General features: G+C 39.4%; 1 protein-coding gene across 3 annotated transcripts in view; it reads right to left on the bottom strand.

Moving 5' to 3' along the window:
• SYTL4 (synaptotagmin like 4) overlaps positions 1-17,839 on the bottom strand; it is a 61,013-nt gene extending 43,174 nt beyond the window's left edge. Inside the window, exons 1-2 of one of the 3 annotated variants that reach the window (XM_053580671.1) lie at positions 17,709-17,828; positions 16,497-16,548 (exon numbers count right to left, since the gene is read on the bottom strand). The gene's annotated coding sequence lies outside the window, so the exon portion shown is untranslated. The other 2 variants (XM_053580672.1, XM_053580673.1) reach the window with 2 other exon arrangements.
• Positions 17,840-19,051: the final 1,212 nt, after the last annotated feature.

Genomic DNA, 19,051 nt, shown 5'->3' on the forward strand with positions numbered 1-19,051 from the left:
AGAGGCATCTTTGATATAATGATTTCTTTTCTTTGGGGTAGATACTATACCTAGTAATGGGATTGCTGGATTGAATGATAGTTCTAACTTTAGTTCTCTGAGAAATCTCCATACTGTTTTCCATAGAAGTTGTATTACTTTACATTCCCACCAACAGTATACAAGCATTGCCTTTTCTTTTTTTTATTAATATTAAATCATAGCTGTGTACATTAATGCAATCATGGGGCCTATGAAGCATTGCCTTTTCTTGTATCCTCGCCAACATCTAACTTTTTTTTTACACTTTAATAATAGCCATTCTGACTAGGGTAAGAAAGTATATCTCACTGTCATTTTAATTTGCATTTCTCTGATGATTAGTGATATGGGCATTTTTTCATATGTTTATTGGCCATTTGTATGTTTTCTTTTGAAAAAGGTCTATGTCCTTCGCCCACATATTTTTAAATTGATATACTTTGTGTAGTATCAGTCATTAAAATTAAGCATATAAAAATAACCTAAGAATAGGGAGAAGGGGGAAAGGGAGGGGAGGGAGGGGGGAGGTAGGTGGAGGGAGGGGGATTAATGGGATTACACCTGCGGTGCATCTTACAAGGGTATATGTGAATCCTAGTAAATGTGGAATGTAAAGGTCTTAGCAAAATAACTAAGAAAATGCCACGGGCAGTACCTGTGGCTCAAAGGAGTGAGGCGCTGGCCCCATATGCCGGAGGTGGTGGGTTCAAACCCAGCCCCGGCCAAAAACTGCAAAAAAATAAAAAAATTAAAAAAAATTAAAAAAAAAAAAGAAAATGCCACAAAAGCTATGTTAACCAGTGTGATGAAAATGTGTCAAACGGTCTATGAACCAAGTGTATAGTGCCCCATGATCATACTAATGTACACAGCTATGATTTAATAAAAAATAAATAAATAAATAATTAAATTAAGCAGAAAAATAAACAGAAGTTAGAATTATGTCTTCAAGATTTTGTTTAAATAAAGTACATTTAACATATTCTTCATAGTAAAGTATCTCAAGAATGGAAGAAAAAGTATCCAATGTACTCAGCCCTACTATGAAACTAATTTATGGCTTTCATATGAAAGCTATAACCCAGTTGTAACCTAAGAATATGGGGAAGGGGGAGAGGGAGGGGAGGGAGGGGGGAAGATGGGCGGAGGGAGGATGATTGGTGGGATTACACCTATGGTGCATCTTACAAGAGTACATGTGAAACTTAGTAAATGTAGAATATAAATGTCTTAACACAGTAACTAAGAAAATGCCAGGAAGGCTATGTTAACCAGTGTGATGAAAATATGTCAAATGGTCTATAAAACCAGTGTATGGTGCCCCATGATCACATTAATGTACACAGCTATGATTTAATAATAAAAAAGAAAAATATATAAATAAAGCACATTTAATGTCATTGCTATCATAAAAATGAGAGCAAAGCAAAAACAAGTAAAAGAAAAAATGAGAGCAAAGCTATTACACTATTAATACTTATTAAAATTAATTTTAAACACTGTTCATCTCTCACCCTTCTTTATTTCTATTTTTGTGCATGTTTTATAATATATTATTAATACAATGGTAAATATATAGTTCATAAATAAATGTATATATTTCAGGGATAATCAAAATTTTGAGTGGTAAGGGAGAAGGATCAAAACAATTGGGAAACCCTTTATTTAAAGATGGGTCGAGGGAAACTATTCTACAGACTGTCATATGCTGTGATTCTGCTTGCATATAGATATGATGTATGTTAATCAGGAGAGAATAAGTCATAATGATTATAATACAGTTGCCTGGATGCAAGTACTACAGTATAATGAATAAGAATTTGTGCTGCCATAAAGCACATTTCAAAGTGGAATCTATTAACAAAATGTGACCAAGGCAATGACATTATCTGAAGCAGAACAGTATAAAGCACTGTCAGAACTAATACTTAAATAACTTATGTGTGTGGTTTCTAAAACATGGTTGAAGCACATCCTTAAAGGCTATCAAAATCCAGAACCTGTTGGTGGTGGCAGGAAAGGGGAGGTACTGGTTATTTGATAATCAAAAGGTAAAAGAGGATTGATTTTAGAGCACAGGAAAATGAGACCAAATCCAGAGCATGAGGTGAGTCTGCAAAACTTAAATAAATAAAAAAATTTCATGTCCAAAAGAAGCTTCCAAGGATGCAGGCTTCTCTTATCTGGACCCAGTCACCTATGCAGAAAAGCACCAACGAATAACATCTTAACCAGTAACATCTGAGTTAGCAAGCAACATTGCTTACAGTCAGTAAGATGTTTACATTGGTATACTATTTTGGTCATTATATCAATGGTCCCTTTCAATTTTAGGGTGATATCCCTCCTGGGAAACTATAAATATGCTTATTAAAATTTATTTGTCTTATAGACCTATTTCAGGCTATTCAGACAAAACCAGGGCAGATTAAAATTGCAAAGCTGTTAAATCTAGTTTCTCATAAGTTTCAAAGGTCTCTTTGGATTCAGACCCCTAATCCCATCTCCCCAAATCTCTTCTGGCTCTTATATTAAATAATTTAAATTTATCTGGCCCCAAAGACCTCCCTCTGCTATCCTAGTAGCTATCTCTGAATGTCTGTGTGATTTTAGGCTTTCAAAATCCTACTTTTTTCCTGATCTATAGCTCTGTATTCTGTACTGTTGACAGAATGCCAACTAGTTAGAAGGGCCAACTATGTGCTGAGTGCTACGTTAGCTGGATAAGGATAAAATACTAAAGCATATTCCATGCCCACAAAGAGTTCACAGTCTAGTGAAGGAGATATTTAAATACACAGTACTAAAATGACATGGTAAGCAAAGAAATATATACATGGGATATTATGAGAATACCTAAATGGGGCACCTAATCTAGCTTGGGGAAAGGGAACTAAAAAGAGGATATCCAGTAGCCGCACATGAAATGGTTGTAAATTAATGTGTACCAGTTGGATAAGCAAGAGAAAGAAGTCTTTCCAGCTAAGGTGCATAGCATTTACAAAAGCATGGAGGCATAAAGCAATGTGATACAAGAAAGCAATGAAGTGATGCTGGGTAGTAAATTGTAAGGAGGATATGGAAGAGGCAGGTGGGGAATAATATCACATGGGGCAGGATGATCCTGAGATGATACGTTCAGAAATACAGCTAATTAGTTTTATCTATTTGTTTGTTTATTTATTTATTCATTTATTAGACAGAGACTCACTCTGTTACCCCAGCTAGAACCCAATGGTGTGGTCATATTTCACCCCAACCTCAAACTCCTAGACTTAGGCCATCCTCCTCCTGTCTTAGCCTCCCTGGTATCTGGGACTGCAGATGCCTACCAAAACACTCAACTATTTTTTTTTTTCTATTTTTTAGTAGAGAAGTAGCCTCGCTCTTGCTCAGGCTGGCCTCAAATTCCTAACATCAAGTGGTGCTCGCTTACAGTCAGTAACATAATCCCAGAGTGCTGGGATTACAGGTAATGAGCCACCGCACCTGGCCAGCTAATTAACTTTTGACAACAGGAACCATTGCAGAGTTTTAGGTAAGGCAAAGACTTGTTAGAGCACTCTCACGGTTTTACAGAATATGGACTTAAAGAGGCTGTGGTATAAATCCAAGGACAAGATGACAAGAGCTAAGCTAAGAGCAGAAGGCAGTGGCAGTAGAGATGAAAAGGGGCACACTGAAGACATAGCACTGAGGGAAAATCTAGAGGACCTGTGAATGTTCTGTAAAACAGAAACAGCCTCTTCTACTGGGACTTGGAGTGCTGATGTGCTACATTTCTAATTAAGTTCAGTCTAGCATCAAATAGTGCTTAAAGCACTGGATCCGGCACCAGACTGTCTGGGTTCAAATCGCAGCTTCACTGCTTTTTAGCCGTGTGAACTTTGGGAAAGTTGTTTTAACCTCCTTGAGTCTCAGTTTCCCCATTTGTAAAAGTAGTGATTAATAGGCCGGGCACAGTGGCTCACAGCTGTAATCCTAGCACTCTGGGAGGCCAAAGTGGGTGGATTGCCTGAGCTCTCAGGTTTGAGACCAGCCTGAGTCAGAGTGAGAACTCGTCTCTAAAAATGGCCGGGCATTGTGGCGGGTACAGGTAGTCCCAGCTACTTGGGAGGCTGAGACAAGAGAATCGCTTGAGCCCAAGAGTTCGAGGTTGCTGTCAGCTATGAAACCATGGCACTCTACCAAGGGTGACAAAGTGAGACTGTCTCAAAAAAAAAATGGTGATTAATAATAAAAGCACACTGCAAAGATCCAAATATGCATCGTGAGTAAAAGGCACAGCATAGTGCCTGGCCTAGAATAAGCACCCAATATTCACTGGTAGCTGCTTAGTTTTAATTATCATTAACCATATGTTTTGGAAAATACATGAGCATATGGCTGTTTTAACATCTTTCTATGAAATTTGAGAAATCTAATCAGTATTCTTGCCCAGATGGAAAGTCACTGTACCTCTCTGCATGGAGGTAGGCTGATAAGCATAAATATTAAGCAAATGTTAGTAATTAGATACGATCAGTTTAAAAGATATTTATTTATACACTGTTCCAGACAGGACTTAAAGTGACTTACAAAGATAAATAAAATATAACAAAATAGCATAAATTTTAAAAAAGATAGAATCAAAAAGAAGGAAAACAAGAATGGAAACAAAATGGTGAGTCAGAATCAAGGTCCCAAAACCAGAGGGCAACTGAGGCTTCCCAGTGGTCAGCTGAGGTCTAGATCCCTCACTGACCCATCCATGGAGCCTATCTATGCCCCACATAACATGCCCCAGGGCCTGCCTCACCGAGTCCATTCTCAAAAGTTTTATGATAGCAAAGTTGAATTTTATTTTTCCCTAACAACCAGAGTTTATAACTACCTCTCAATTTTACAAGATTCTAATTTTTTGTTTTTCACTAAGGTTTTGGCTCCCTACAATCCTATTCAAAATAGACTCTACAAAAGTGGGATTTTGCAAACGCTGAGACATTGTGCAGTTTTAGCTCCTTATATCCACCGAATGGTAAAGATAAAAATGATGATGATGATGACAACAATAGCTAACATTTTTTGTTTGTTTGTTTTCAAGACAGAATCTCACTATGTCGCCCCTGGCGGAGAGCCGTGGCATCACAGCTCACAGCAACCTCCAACACCTGAGCTTCTGAGCAGGGGTCCTCAAACTAAGGCCCGTGGGCCACATGAGTCGGTGTGATTGTATTTGTTCCCATTTTGTTTTTTTACTTCAAAATAAGATATGTGCACTGTACATAGGAATTTGTTCATAGTTGTTTTTTTTTGTTTTTTGTTTTTTTTTTTTAAACTATAGTCTGGTCCTCCAACAGTCTGAGGGACAGTGAACTGGCCCCCTGTTTAAAAAGTTTGAGGACCTCTGGTCCTGTCCCAGCCTCCCAAGTAGCTGGGACTATAGGCGCCCACCACAACACCCAGCCATTTCCCTTGTTGCAGTTGTCATTGTTGTCTAACTGGCCCAGTCTGAGTTCAAACCCACCAGCCTGGGTGTATGTGGCTGGCGCCATAACCACTGTGCCACAGATGCCGAGCCAATAGCTAACACTTGTATAATCAGGAGGCTTTTAAATCACTTTACATACACAGAGTTCCGTAGTCCTCACAATCGCACTATGAGGTAAGTACTATATTATTATGTCCATTTTACAAAAGTGAGGCACAAATTGAGTGAACAACTTGCCCAAGGTCACACAGTCTATGAGAGTCTGGTTTTGGACCCAGTCAGTCTAATTCCAAAGTCTAAGCTATTAACCATTATGTTACAACGTCTCTTCATATTCTGGCAATATTGCTCTATATGGCAACATTAGGAAAAAGAACATCTTATCCTTGGGAACTTGAGGTGGTGTTTTTTAAAAGTCCTCAACTAATAACAGATGAATGTTTGAGAAGCCCTCAGTCTGGCTTACTTTCCCAGTCACCTGACCTCCCCCAGGAGATAAGGTGTAACAGGCTGAAAGCAACTCTACACGCAGGAAAGAACTCATTCTCCTCAGCCAGGACATCCATTCTAAAGGATGGCAGGAGTATAATGGCCAGTGGAAGTAACTAAAATATAATCTCTTTTGTTAGCTCTTAGAACCATATGTGGGGACAATTTCCTTCGGATGGTATCTACATAGGTACTTTTCAATACCATCAAATTCTCTTTATAAATGGCTTGAAGATGGTGGTGCCTGTGGCTCAGTAAGTAGGGTGCTGGCCCCATATACAGAGGGTGGCGAGTTCGAACCCAGCCCTGGCCAAACTGCAACAACAAAAAAATTTTTTTAAAAATTTCAAAAATAATAATAAATGGCTTGAAGAAATTGTCACTTAAAACAATATACTTCTCTGAAGTAAGTCCCAGAGGGAAGCTGTATATCATAATACTATATATACATTTCTCCATCAGAGTGGTTGTTTGGGATACATAAAAATTTGGTCTTATTTTCATAATTTCACACTTTTCCCCCTGCTTTTCAGCAACTCTAAAAAGTGCCTTAAACCTACCACCAATCCTAGAAGGCAGATCTCCATAAATGTGTTGCACAGAAGAAAGTATAAAATATCATAAAAACAAGACTATATGTCTAAACACCCCACCTGGTAACAAAGGAAATCCATATATTCAGACAAATCCCATTTAGCGTTCCAGCTTTCTAAACCTACACTTGAAGTTTCCTCTCACATGAGCCAGGCAGGCTCACAAGAGCCCCATAAGGTTAATGGGTATAGGATGGCCAGTTCACCTTCTCTACCAAAGTCCCTTTCCTTAATAGCCCAAAAACTTAAGAAGATCTAAAATCCCCAACCAAGGTAGAATGTTTTAAAATCCAGGTCATTCATATGAATAATTTTTTGAAAAATCTGGTGAGAGCGGACACATTGTTGTTTTTCAATAAGCCTCATCACAGGTAGAACACCATCATCTTTCTTTAGTCAACAAGCTTTGATAAAGCAGCACCCCTGCAGGGAAGACCCTTTTCTCCTGCCAGGGTCACAGATGGTGAGGATTTCTAAACTGAACTCTAACCGGAATCCAATTCTTTCTTGCAGGACATGTCACCTAAAAATCACCTACACGGTCCCCTTAAATGAGAAATCATGATGGTTTATGACTAATCCAGCCCACATTCACACATAACTGTGATTTCATGCATTTGGTTTCTTTTTAATTTTAGGGATGCTGTGATCTAGCTATGGCCACAGAAACCTTAAAACAATCACATAACCTGTAGTTGAACTTAAATTGAACTGTATATGTGCCAGATAATTTTAAAGTGCTATTTAAGGCTAGATGTTAAATGCTAATTTCTTTCACATAAAATATGAATAAATATACACATAAGCATATGTACACAAAAAGGTAGATATAAATTTAAAAATAGTATCAAATACCCTTAAAATATTAACTTACTGCAAGCCCTCTTTCTCTCCTAAGCTGCTTAACCATAATTACTTTACACATTACAAAAATCTCTAGAGCGAGATTAGTACATATATTGTCAACATCCATCAACATCTGATCTACAGCTAGAAACAATGTGCTAATATTTTTAAAAAGTATAAAAAATTAAAACCACAAAAATGTTCAAATTAGATTAGTATATATCTGTTTATCTTTAATACTGACATAGTACATAAAAGTACTCTAAAAAGTTATAAGAAGGGCATAGGTATGACTTTTCATAACTCAGCTAATATAATTTAAGATAAGGCAAGGTATTCAAAATGTCTAGATGAACCTTCTTAGCCCATCAAATATGTAAATATTTGATCCTGATATTATCATTAGTTCTACCAGGATTATACATGTACAACATTGCATAAGGATGCTCTTTTATTTTATAAAAATGAATATTCTCCCCCACTAGATTGTAAGCTGAATGAGAGAAGGGAATTTTTTTTTGTAGAGACAGAGTCTCACTGTACCGCCCTCGGTAGAGTGCCGGGCCTCACACGGCTCACAGCAACCTCTAACTCTTGGGCTTACGCGATTCTCCTGCCTCAGCCTCCCGAGCAGCTGGGACTACAGGCGCCCGCCACAACGCCCGGCTATTTTTTTGTTGCAGTTTGGCCGGGGCTGGGTTTGAACCCGCCACCCTCGGCATATGGGGCCGGCGCCCTACTCACTGAGCCACAGGCGCCGCCCGGGAATTTTTTTGTTCATTTCTTTACATTCAGTGCCTAGAGCACTGTCTAGCCCATAATAGGCATACAGAAAATACTTGTGAATGAATGAGCTGGCATCAAGAATACCCTACATTATATTCAGCCACACCCAAGGCCTTTAATATGAATGATTCAGTACTCCCCTCTGACTACAATCCTCTATCCTTCTAGCCTATTCACTCAATGACCTCCCCCAACTCCACACCTATTCTCAGACATCTTGTAGGGACAGTCTTTCATAGACCCTTCTACTTTCACCTTATCAGCTCCTTCCTATCTTCACTTCCCCTCCTAGATAGGTTAGATTCCATTGCTTCGACTGCACTCTTGTCAATGTCCTCAATAACCCATGATTTCATTGCAAAGATCTGATAAAAACATAATCCTTCTGAGCCCAACTGTTGTACTTTATGCCTACATAGGGACTCTTGAGATCTACTGGAGAAAAAAAATCATAGTCTGGTAGATTATTACCCATATGAATTCTTGGTCACCAAGCTCACTGCAACACAGCCTGGCACTGCAACTATGCTTCCCTAACCTGCTCTCCTGTTGTCCACAGTAACTATTTTAAAACTTCCTCAGGCACCTTCAATATCTAACCCAAACCTTGTTCCATCTCAACCTCTACTCTAAGAGGCTGGGCTTTCCTTGTTTTTGTTTGTTTGTTTGTTTGAAACAGAGTCTCACTCAGTCGCCCTGGTATTGAGTGTTGTAGCATCATAGCTCACAGCAACCTCAAACTCTTGGGCTCAAGTGATCCTCTTGCCTCAGCCTCCTGAGTAGATAGTACTACAGGCACCCACCACAACACTTGGCTATTTTTTTTAGAGATGGTGGTGTCACTCTGGCTCAGGCTGTGCTCAAACTCCTGAGCTCAAGCAATCCACCTGCCTCAGCCTTCCAGAATGAAAGGATTACAGATGTAAGCCACTGCATCCAGCCTCTTGGCCTTACCTTTTATATCATAGAGAAACATAAATGCCATCAGACACATTCCTATTGCCAAATCTATAAACCTATTTTCAACTATACCTATTCAGGATAATCCTCTATCTTGTTCTGGATCCCCTCCCATCTGGCATAAGGACTTAGCCCTGTAAAAACTCTTCTCTATCAATTATCCCTTCCTTCCCATCAGCCTTCAAAGATACTAAGTCCCTGAGGGGATAAAAGGGGAGGGGAGAGGTCATATTGAGGGAGGATGAATGGTGGGATCACACCTACGGTGCATAATGCAAGGGTACATGTCAGATCTATTAGTATAGAGTATAAATGTCTTAACACAATAATTAAGTAAACGAGATGAGGTATATATTAACCAGTGTGATGTAAGTGTTCCTAATTCTATATGAAATCAGCACATTGTACCCCATAAATGCATTAATGTATACATGATCTATGTGTTTATGATTTAATTAAAAAATGAAATTATATTTTGGACATGTCTGGTTATATATAATATTAACATAATTAAAATCTATTATTAAATTTTTTAAAAAAAGATACTAAGTCCCTCCTATATTAAAAACAAATTCCTAGGTTCTCAACCCCTCCCCTGCTATCACACTTTCTCTGCTCTTCAGAGCCAAATTTCTTTTAAGGAAAGAAAGAAGGAAATGTACATATTCACTGACTTCACTTTCTTATCTCCCTAGTCAGTTCTCAACCCACCATAGTTTTAGCTTTTTACCCTACACTCCCTGAAAAGGTCACCAAAAATATCCTAAATCCAATGGAAGTTCTTGGTCTTTCTCTTCCTAGACTTCTCTCAATCTTTAGTACTACCAACCACTTTTTCATGGAGCCATTCCATTTTGAAACTTATCCTACAATATTAAAGTAAGTTCACAAATACATAGGAAACAAAAAATATTAAAGAAGCAAGCATCCATCAATAGGAAACTGAATAGTTACATTACAGTACGTACATATTATAGAATACCGTGTAGCCGTGAAAAGAAGGCACTATGGCTGGGCACAGTGGTCCACACCCATAATTGCAGCATTTAGGGAGGGCAAGGCAGGAGGACTGCTTTGAGGCCAGGACTTTGAGACCAGCCTGGTCAACAGAAGGAGATCCCTATCACTACAAGAAAGAAAGAAACAAGGAAATGAAGGGGGAAAGAAAGGGGAAAAGGGAAAGGAAAGGAAAAAATTAATTTTTAAAAAGAGGTTACTTTAGTTTGGTATATACTGATGACACTGAAAGCTTTCCACAACATATTAAGTAAAAAAAATACATTGTAAATCATATATTTTTCATTTTTTACATATAAATGTATACAGATTAGATTGATGAATGTAAATATTTTATATAGGCATGTTAAAATGTTTTGAAAGAATACAAATTCAACATATTTTTCTGGGAATGGAATAAGCAGGAACAGAAGACTTATATGTTACTTTTTATTGTGTCACATAATAAAAATATAGTCCTATCCCTGAACACGCCAACACTTCTAAACTAGGTAAGAAAGAAGCTCAAAGGAGATCAAATGGGAATGACCATAGAGACTGGGGAAAAATATATTAGGGTTTCCAGAGCTAAGAGAGTAAAGAGAGAAGTGTAGCTAATTGTTTCAAACATGGAAAGAGGGATCTACTATAAATAAGGAGAAGCAAGTATCCAACAGAGAATATGAACAATTCTTAAAAAAGGAAAATCAAATGGCCAATAGATATCAAAAAGAAAAAGTTCACTCTTGCTGGTAACAAAGGTTTTTTTTTATGTTTGTGTATTGATTCAGCAAAATTTTAGAAAGATAATATTCAGGTTTTTAAAAGAAGGATATAAGAGTACTCATTTTGTTGGTAAGTATAAATTGGTAAAAACCTATTAGAAAGCAATGTGACAATTTGATTTCTAAAAACCAAACTTCACAGAACTTATCACAATTTCAATTAAATTATTATATGATACATTTTTTTAACACATGCTTCCCCAGCTGACGTTAGCTCTGTGAGAAAAAGGCCATCGTCTATTTTCTTCCGCACTATATCTCAGGCATCTAGCTTGATGGATAGATGGATAGATAGATGGATCCTTTTGTAGGATCCTGGCACATTGTTAGCCCTCAGTAAATCAAAGCATGCTTTCTGAAAAGTTGCTGTCAATAGTTCAAAGACACCAGTACTAAAGGGATTCTGGTGCCTGAACTGATACAGCTACAAACAAGAAACAGTATAGATGTCATGGAAATTTTCCATCTCTTAAATATTACTGAAGTTCAAGGTAGGTTTAGATCAGAGGTGTCCAACCTGTGCCTCATAAGCCGCATGCTGATTTTGTGAAGACTTTTTTTATCTGTGGTGCTGGATATCATGAAAAGTATCCATGGACCTTTTTTGTTGTTGTTGTTAATCAGCTTTCATTAGTGTTTGTGTATTTAATGTGTATCCCAAGACAACTCTTCTTCCAGTGTGCATCAGAGAATAAAAACAGTTGGACACGCCTGGTTTAGATAGTCACAGATATGAAAGCCATGGAGGTCCATAATTTCAACTATTATTCTGTCAGCACCATCCAATCTCCTGTCCTCATGTATTTCTATAACAGCCAACAGAAAAATTCCTTAAACTAGACTTGCCACACTCTATTTTTATACCTGTGCTGATGAGGGCTGCCTGAGAGAATGGATACAGGGTTCTGTGACTTGAGACAAAGACAAATTCAAAGACAAGTTATCCAAGCCTTTTCCTTGTTCATTTTATTTTATTCCAGTTTTATGAAAGTATAACTGACACAAATTATATATATTTGTAACGTACAACATGATATGCACCTAAAGAGCTCTTCTTTTCATTCCTATCCACCACTATTCCAACCCTTTACTACTCTTCCCTCTCTAGGCAACCCTTCACACACTCTTCAGGGGACCTCCCTCAAAATCCTGTCCCTCCATAGCTCCTTCTTTCTCCACAACTACAACAATCCTCCGCTCTCAATGGAAGAGCTACCATTCTTTCTCTAAGGCCAGGCTTTCCCCCTGCCCTTTTACTCTAGTACTCCCATCCTCCAGCTTCCTTGGGGAGCTTGCATCATCAAGTTCTATGTCATCTACACATAAATGGACTCATCTATTTCCTATGTTTAAAATAAAACAAAAGTGTGGGCTCTTCTTGTACCCTTTGCCCTAGTGCCTATAAGACACACTCTCTTTTTCCCATCATAGCTAAGCTTCTTCAATATGTGCACCACATATTTTATCAGTCTTCACTCCCTAACCCTCTACAATCTGCCTTCTCTCCTCCTGCTGAACTGATGTCATCATTGACCTCCTAATTGGCAAAATCTAATGAGCATGTTTTTAAATGTTTTATGGTGTGTTTTATCTGATTACAAGAGAAAGTTATGACATATGACAGACTGGAGAAGAAAAAAACCCATGTACTATATAATAGGCAATGGACAAATAACCCTAATAAATAAATATAATATAACCCAAAGAAAAATGTGCAAATGATATAAAGGAGCAAGTCTCAGAAGAGATACGAATAGCTAACACATATGCTCAGCCTCTCTACTGATCAGAGAAATGCCAAGTTAAATCAGTTAGATACTATTTTCCACCTATCAGATTAGCACAAATTAAAGACTCTCCATGCTCAACAAGAGCATAAGTAAAAGCACTCTCAGTGGTGAAATTCTAGACCACCGTGGATGTCACTTTGGTGATGTCTATTTTAATTTTTTAAATGTACATGTCCCTTAACCTAGCAATTCTCCTACTAGAAAGCTATCCCACAGAATTACTTGTGTGTATCTATATCCTTGAGCATTGTACAAGAAATGTTCACTGCAGCTTTGTGGTAGCTTGGACTAAGGTGATAGGCAGGAGTTGGAAACATCTGTGGCTTGGACTAAGATGATAGGCAAGAATTGGAAACGTGGCAGAATGCATGATGCAGTTTGAAGATCAGGTCAGCCCAACTTCCTGATGAATTGAATGTGGGCAGGGGAAAGGAGGGGGGAGAAAGAAGAATCAAGGGTGATCTTAGGTTCTTGGATTGAGCAACTGAATGGATGATGGCCCCATTTCACTGAGAGAAGGGTGGCTGAGGGAGGCGGGTAGGGATGTAAGGGCAATCAGGAGTGCTGTTTTGGTCAGGTTACATTTGCAATGTCTACCTGATAGACAAGTAGAGATGTCAAATAGATTACTGAATATGTGAGGCTGCAGCTTAAAACAAAGGCCTGGGTAGAGACATAAATTTGGGAATTATTAGTGTCTAGATGGTTGTTACTTAAAGCCATGGAGCTGGATGAGAGCCTCTAGGAAAATTTTAGATGGAGAAAAGTCCACAGACTGAGCCCTAAGTCACTCCAATGTCCAAAGTTAGGGAAACAAATTTAGTAGAAGAAGAGATTGGGCAGTTTTTATACAAACTTAAGTTTTAAAGATGTTAACATACATTAATTGTGAGAATCACATATTGACCCCCTTTATCAAGGGCCCAATGCCTTATAAGTCTGTCTTTAAAGAGATTCTGGCCTTTTTTCTTTCCTCAACATTTCAAAACATATTTAAACAGAATAGCATTTTTGTCTCTTATGTTGTATAGTGTTTTTTTCATACTGCATAATCCTCTTAGTATAAAACTAGTTAAGTACTACACAAGTAGCACTCAACTTTTTTTCCATGAAGTTCATTATCCAATAATCACTTTACCCCTAAAAGGCTAAAGGTGATTTGAGGCCAAATGTCTAATTTGTGGTATCTTTTATTCTGAACTGTTAACTTCCCCATTACACAGTAACTTTCTCCAGCCTCTTACTGAGATTGCCAAATGCCTGGAAGGTCTCAAGATATCTGACAATCTGCATCCCCTCCTCCTAGCGCAACCTCCCTTCCTATCAACAAGAAGCACGGCATCTTTACATTCTTAATTTTAAACCTTAGAAGTTTCCATCCAGAGATCAATACTTTAAAAAAAAAAAAAAAAAAACAGAAAGGAAACACTTCCAACTAGGTCAATGTTGTCATGAAGAATGCAATTTCCAAGCAAAACTCTGCAGAAGGAAAACTGTGGAAGAACTGAACCTGGCACCAGTTACACCTTACACCTTAGGGCAACAAACTAGGTAGGCTTAGTTTTAGGCCCAGTGAGCAACAGAGAGTGCCAAATTCCTAGAATAATAATGCCATTCATTAATTCATTTCATGAATATTAGTATGTACCTATGATGTGCCGGAGTCTGTTCTAGGTCTTGGGGTTCACTGGCAAATACAACAGACAGCAATCCCTACCCACACGGAGTTTATGTTCTTGGGTGGGGGCAGAAAATAAGCAAGAAAAATGTAATAAGGTAGGCAAGGGGCATATCAAATGTTCCATAAAAGAGATCATAAGTTTAATATTGACTGACATACTAGAAAACAAGATTTTTTTTCTTGGAGCCATGGTGTTTTATTACGAAGATAGAATAAAAACTTCAAAAACAAAATGATCCTTTCTAATTTAATGAAAAATTTGGATTTTTTCATTGTTTTCTGTGCATGAGTTATATGCAACCCATGCAGTGCTGCAATCAATTTTTACACTGTGTGCCCCATGAGCTGTATGTGACTCACGACATACTTATTGAATTTGTTTCTGACAATTGAGTCTTTTGTCATTCCACAAATATTTAGTTGTGTCTGGAGTAGAGCTTGGGTGGACCTAGTATGTACAACAATGTCACATCGCCACATACTATCATATCAATTTTGATTTCATTTAAATAGCCACCAGGCAAATATTCAAGGCAAAATGTACAATTGGAAGTTACATAAAACAGGGAACCCAGATCCAGCGTACGTGGCTGCGCTTGGGCAGCCACCTGGAGTGGGGCAACTGGAGATGGAGGATGTGCTGATTAATAATGAAAACAATGAGCAGAGGTTACACAGCTTCAAGAGGCGCCAGGCTCAAAACTAGTGTGAGTTAAATATAACTCACATAGTAGTTAATGTGTTACATATGACTATCAGAGAATGCCTCACTAAGGTGATATTCAAGTACAAACTCCTAGCTATGGGATTTCAAGTCCCTCAGGAAAATGTCTTCTGTACTTCAATGCACCATCACCAGACCTCAGCCCCTTAAAGGCATAGTATCCCCAATTTCTAGCACAAATATTTATTAATCTCTGTGTTTAAGACAAAGGGAGCTTTAAGATTAAGACCTTAGCCTTAGAGAAGTTACAAACTTCCCTGTGGAAAAACAACTAAGAATGGTGTTAGGGGCTTTACTGAGGTGTAAATAAAGAGCTTTTAGGACAAAGGACAACTAGTAATTCTTCTTAGAGGAAGGAAGTATGTGTTCAGTAAAGCTGTTCCAAAGGCGGTGCTTTTAAAGCTAATTCTTGAGAGATGAATAGGAATTAATGGGGAGGAGAATATGCTGGCAAGTTAGCTTTTCAGAAAGGAAGAAAAAAGGAACAGTTTGATTAAAGTCCCAGAGACGGGATCAGAAAGGATATTTTCTCCCTGACTATTTCTGCCTCAGGTACTCCTTCCATTCCATGACAACGAGCACACAATCACCCTCGGGCTCTCTGCCCTGGCTATTAGGAAATCCTCATCACTTCCCACATCCTAATTTCTCCCCTAGCCAGCAAGAGAGGATGAAGTTGAATTAGGCACACGTTCCTAGAATCCAGGCACACACGCCTAGAATCTTCTCCTAAGTTCAGGACAATTGCCATGAGGAGATTTCCATTCATGTGGGTACACACAGGGAGGGGTGTGCACTTATAGTAGCAACTGGACACATGTTGGAAATGAAGTGGGTAAGACAGCAGTAAGATAAGTGGTCCAAAGTCTCTGCAGTGCATCTGAGGTGGAGTCAAAGACCAAAACTTATATTTCAGCTTGAAAGTGAAATTTTTAATCACTTAATCCTCACCCATGAGCTAGTCAATGGTCTTAACATCCAAGACAGTAGAAGTGATGTGATAGGATAGGAACAGAAGCTCTACCTCCATCAATGATATGGGGCAAGACACTTAACTTCTCAGAGTCTTTTTTTCATCAGAACATGCTAATTATAGCTACTACTGCATAGAGTTATTGTGAGGATTGTGTAATTATGATGTAAAGAACTTATCACAGTGTCTGGCTGAATAAAGTCTAATAATCATTATTAGTAGCTGCCTTTAAAAGGAAAATCTCAGAAAACAGCAACCATAATGCTACATATACTCACAGACCAATTACTCCAGAACAGGCCTCCAAGTTCCACTTCACTGCTCTGACCTAGAGTGAGGCACCTGAAATTGTGTGACCAGAAATGTTCATCCTTTGCCCTACCTAGAAGAGCCTCATGAACCAAATCCTCTTCTACTAGGATTTCCAGTAGGTACTAAAAAAACAAACAAAAAAGCAGAATTAGGGCCACAACTCTGCATTGAACATTGTTTTCACTACAGCAGAGGAGAACACTTTAGGTCATTAATATTTCAATGTTAGTGGATTTATGAGGGAGGGGCTGAAAGAGTAGAAAAAAAGCCAGTTAAAAATGGTTCCAAGATGTACTGCAGACTAATTTCTGCCACAAACGTACAAAGCCAAAGGTGAACTCTACCAAGAGCAGTATTCTGGAATGCTCCTCTGATCCTGAAGAAGCAGTACAGCAGAGGAAGAAAAGATTGGTTTATGAGAAACTTAGCACTTTTTCAAGACACCAGAATTCTAAACAAATGATTTCACCGCCAGAAAACTCATCTCATTCAATGTTAAGGGCTGGAGAAACACCTTTTCTGCCCTGTTATAAACATCACAGGAGCTAGAAGTATTCTATCCCCCTTCTGAGGGTTCTGAGGACCCTCCTCCAGAAGCCAATCTCCAGAGCCTGCTTGTAAGCAGTTCAGCTCCAGAGCACACAGTCCAATCCCCAGTCCCAACTACAGAAGGAGCCCACTGAGGCAGGACTCAGGCCAAATGGCCTCCAGTCTTTACCTGTGGAGGATGGGCCAAGGCCAGAGAAACTGAGATCCGGAGACAGCGCAAGTTAGAGACCCGGTGGGAGTGCTCAGAGCTGTGAGAGGAACCTGGGAAAAGGTGACTGGACGTCTTGTAGGGCACAGCGCCTGTTAAGAGGTTTGATCTACTCCCGCCCCCAGGGCAGCTCTCTGGAGGGGCCCTGGCACCCACTGGCGGGAAAAGCCCGGGCACTCCGCGTGAGGGGAGACAGAGAGAAGCCAGCGCCCAGAGGGCACAGCCCACGTTAGCGACCGGTGGGCCAGGGAAGTTGCCAGAAGAGACCCCGGATAAAGAAAAGTATCGGGGAGGGACCGCCCCAAGCAGACGGGAGTCAAAGCCTGGGGGGTGCGGTCCGGAAAGAGGACTGGGGAGACGGGACAGCGGTCACTTGGGAGAAGGAAAGCGGGAGAACAGAAAGGGAAGGGAAGGAAGCAGGACCCTGAAATGGGGGAGGGGGCTGCTTCAGTAGAGAAAGGGGCTAGGGGCCAAGAAGGAGCCCCGAACCGAGGGTAAGGGGGCGGCCGCTGACTGCGGACCTACCTGTCACCTGCAACAGGTGCCGCGAGAGGGCGAGACGTCCCAGTGCAGGATTCAAGGGAGGGTCTGCAGCTCTGGGAAGACCACAACCCCGCTCCGGCTGCCGGCCCTTCTCACCCTCCCGGGAGGCGGAAAAAGCTTCAACTTTCCCTGGAGCGGGGAGGAGCTGGACTCTTAAAGGGGCCGCACAGCTCTCCTGGCTCCTTAGTAGGGGGCCACGCAACCTGAAAGGGAGCCCTGAGAGCCAACGCCCTAAGGCACTGGAGGAATGTCCTCCCCGGTTAGGAACGGCAGCTTGGGGCTAGGAATAGGGGTCTAAGTCTAGGCGTGCTGCAGTCTACGTCCATCTGGGTTCACTCTCTTTGAATGTAAAATCAAACTTCTTCCGTTCAGCTAAGCTAAAAGTTGTAAATTGTCTCCTACTTTTTTTTTTTTTTGGCTCATACGTTTAAGAAGATAAAGAGTCTGAGCTATAAATTTGGGAAGATAAAATAAAGGTATCATTCTGATCCTCTAGCTTTTGGCCTTTGTGGTAAATGAAAACTGTCTAAAATGGAAACATTTGGGGCAAAGGACATAGACTAAATTTACACATACACACTCAAAGACACAACTGATTAAAATATTCACCTCACTAGTAATCCGAAAAAGAGCAAATTAGAGCAATAATGAGATTCATTGATAAAGAGATTTGTTTGTGTTTTTAGTAACATTTGACAAATCGGCCACCAAGCTTCCTCATAATTTGCTGGTAGGAGAGTATGTTGATTAAAAATCCTTTTAGAAAACATGTGACCAATTTATATCAATAGACTTTAAAATGTTCATCTCATAAGTAAGTGAGGCGATGGTTATGTTAACCAGTTTGATGTAAGCATTCCACATTGTATATCAAAGCAGCACATTGTACCCCACAAAGTTACGATTTAGTAAAAAAAATTAAAAACTAAAATGTTTATCTCTATCCTGTAATTGCAAATTCCTCTCTCTTTTTATCTCCCCCATCTTCCTTAATCAGACATTAAACATGCTTCGGTCTTTTTTATCTGTCATCAGCAATTAAATATGCTCAGGTTTTCACCAGGTTAAAAATTCTGCCTATGCACAAAGTCCCTCTTGAACTCCTTTGTATGGGCAAATTTATTGAAAATGTACTTTACAAGTGCATTTGTAATTTTCATTCCCTCACTTCTAGTTCATTTCTCAACCCTCAGCAATCTGGCTTCCTTCCCCCACTGAACGTGTGCTCAATAAAATACCCACCCAATGACTTCTGTGTTAATAAATTCATTAATAAATAAATAAATAGGGCATTTTCAGTCCTTATCTTGCTTGACCTCTCTCAT

Source organism: Nycticebus coucang, chromosome X, assembly GCF_027406575.1.
Source record: "Nycticebus coucang isolate mNycCou1 chromosome X, mNycCou1.pri, whole genome shotgun sequence".
Taxonomy (NCBI): domain Eukaryota; kingdom Metazoa; phylum Chordata; class Mammalia; order Primates; family Lorisidae; genus Nycticebus; species Nycticebus coucang.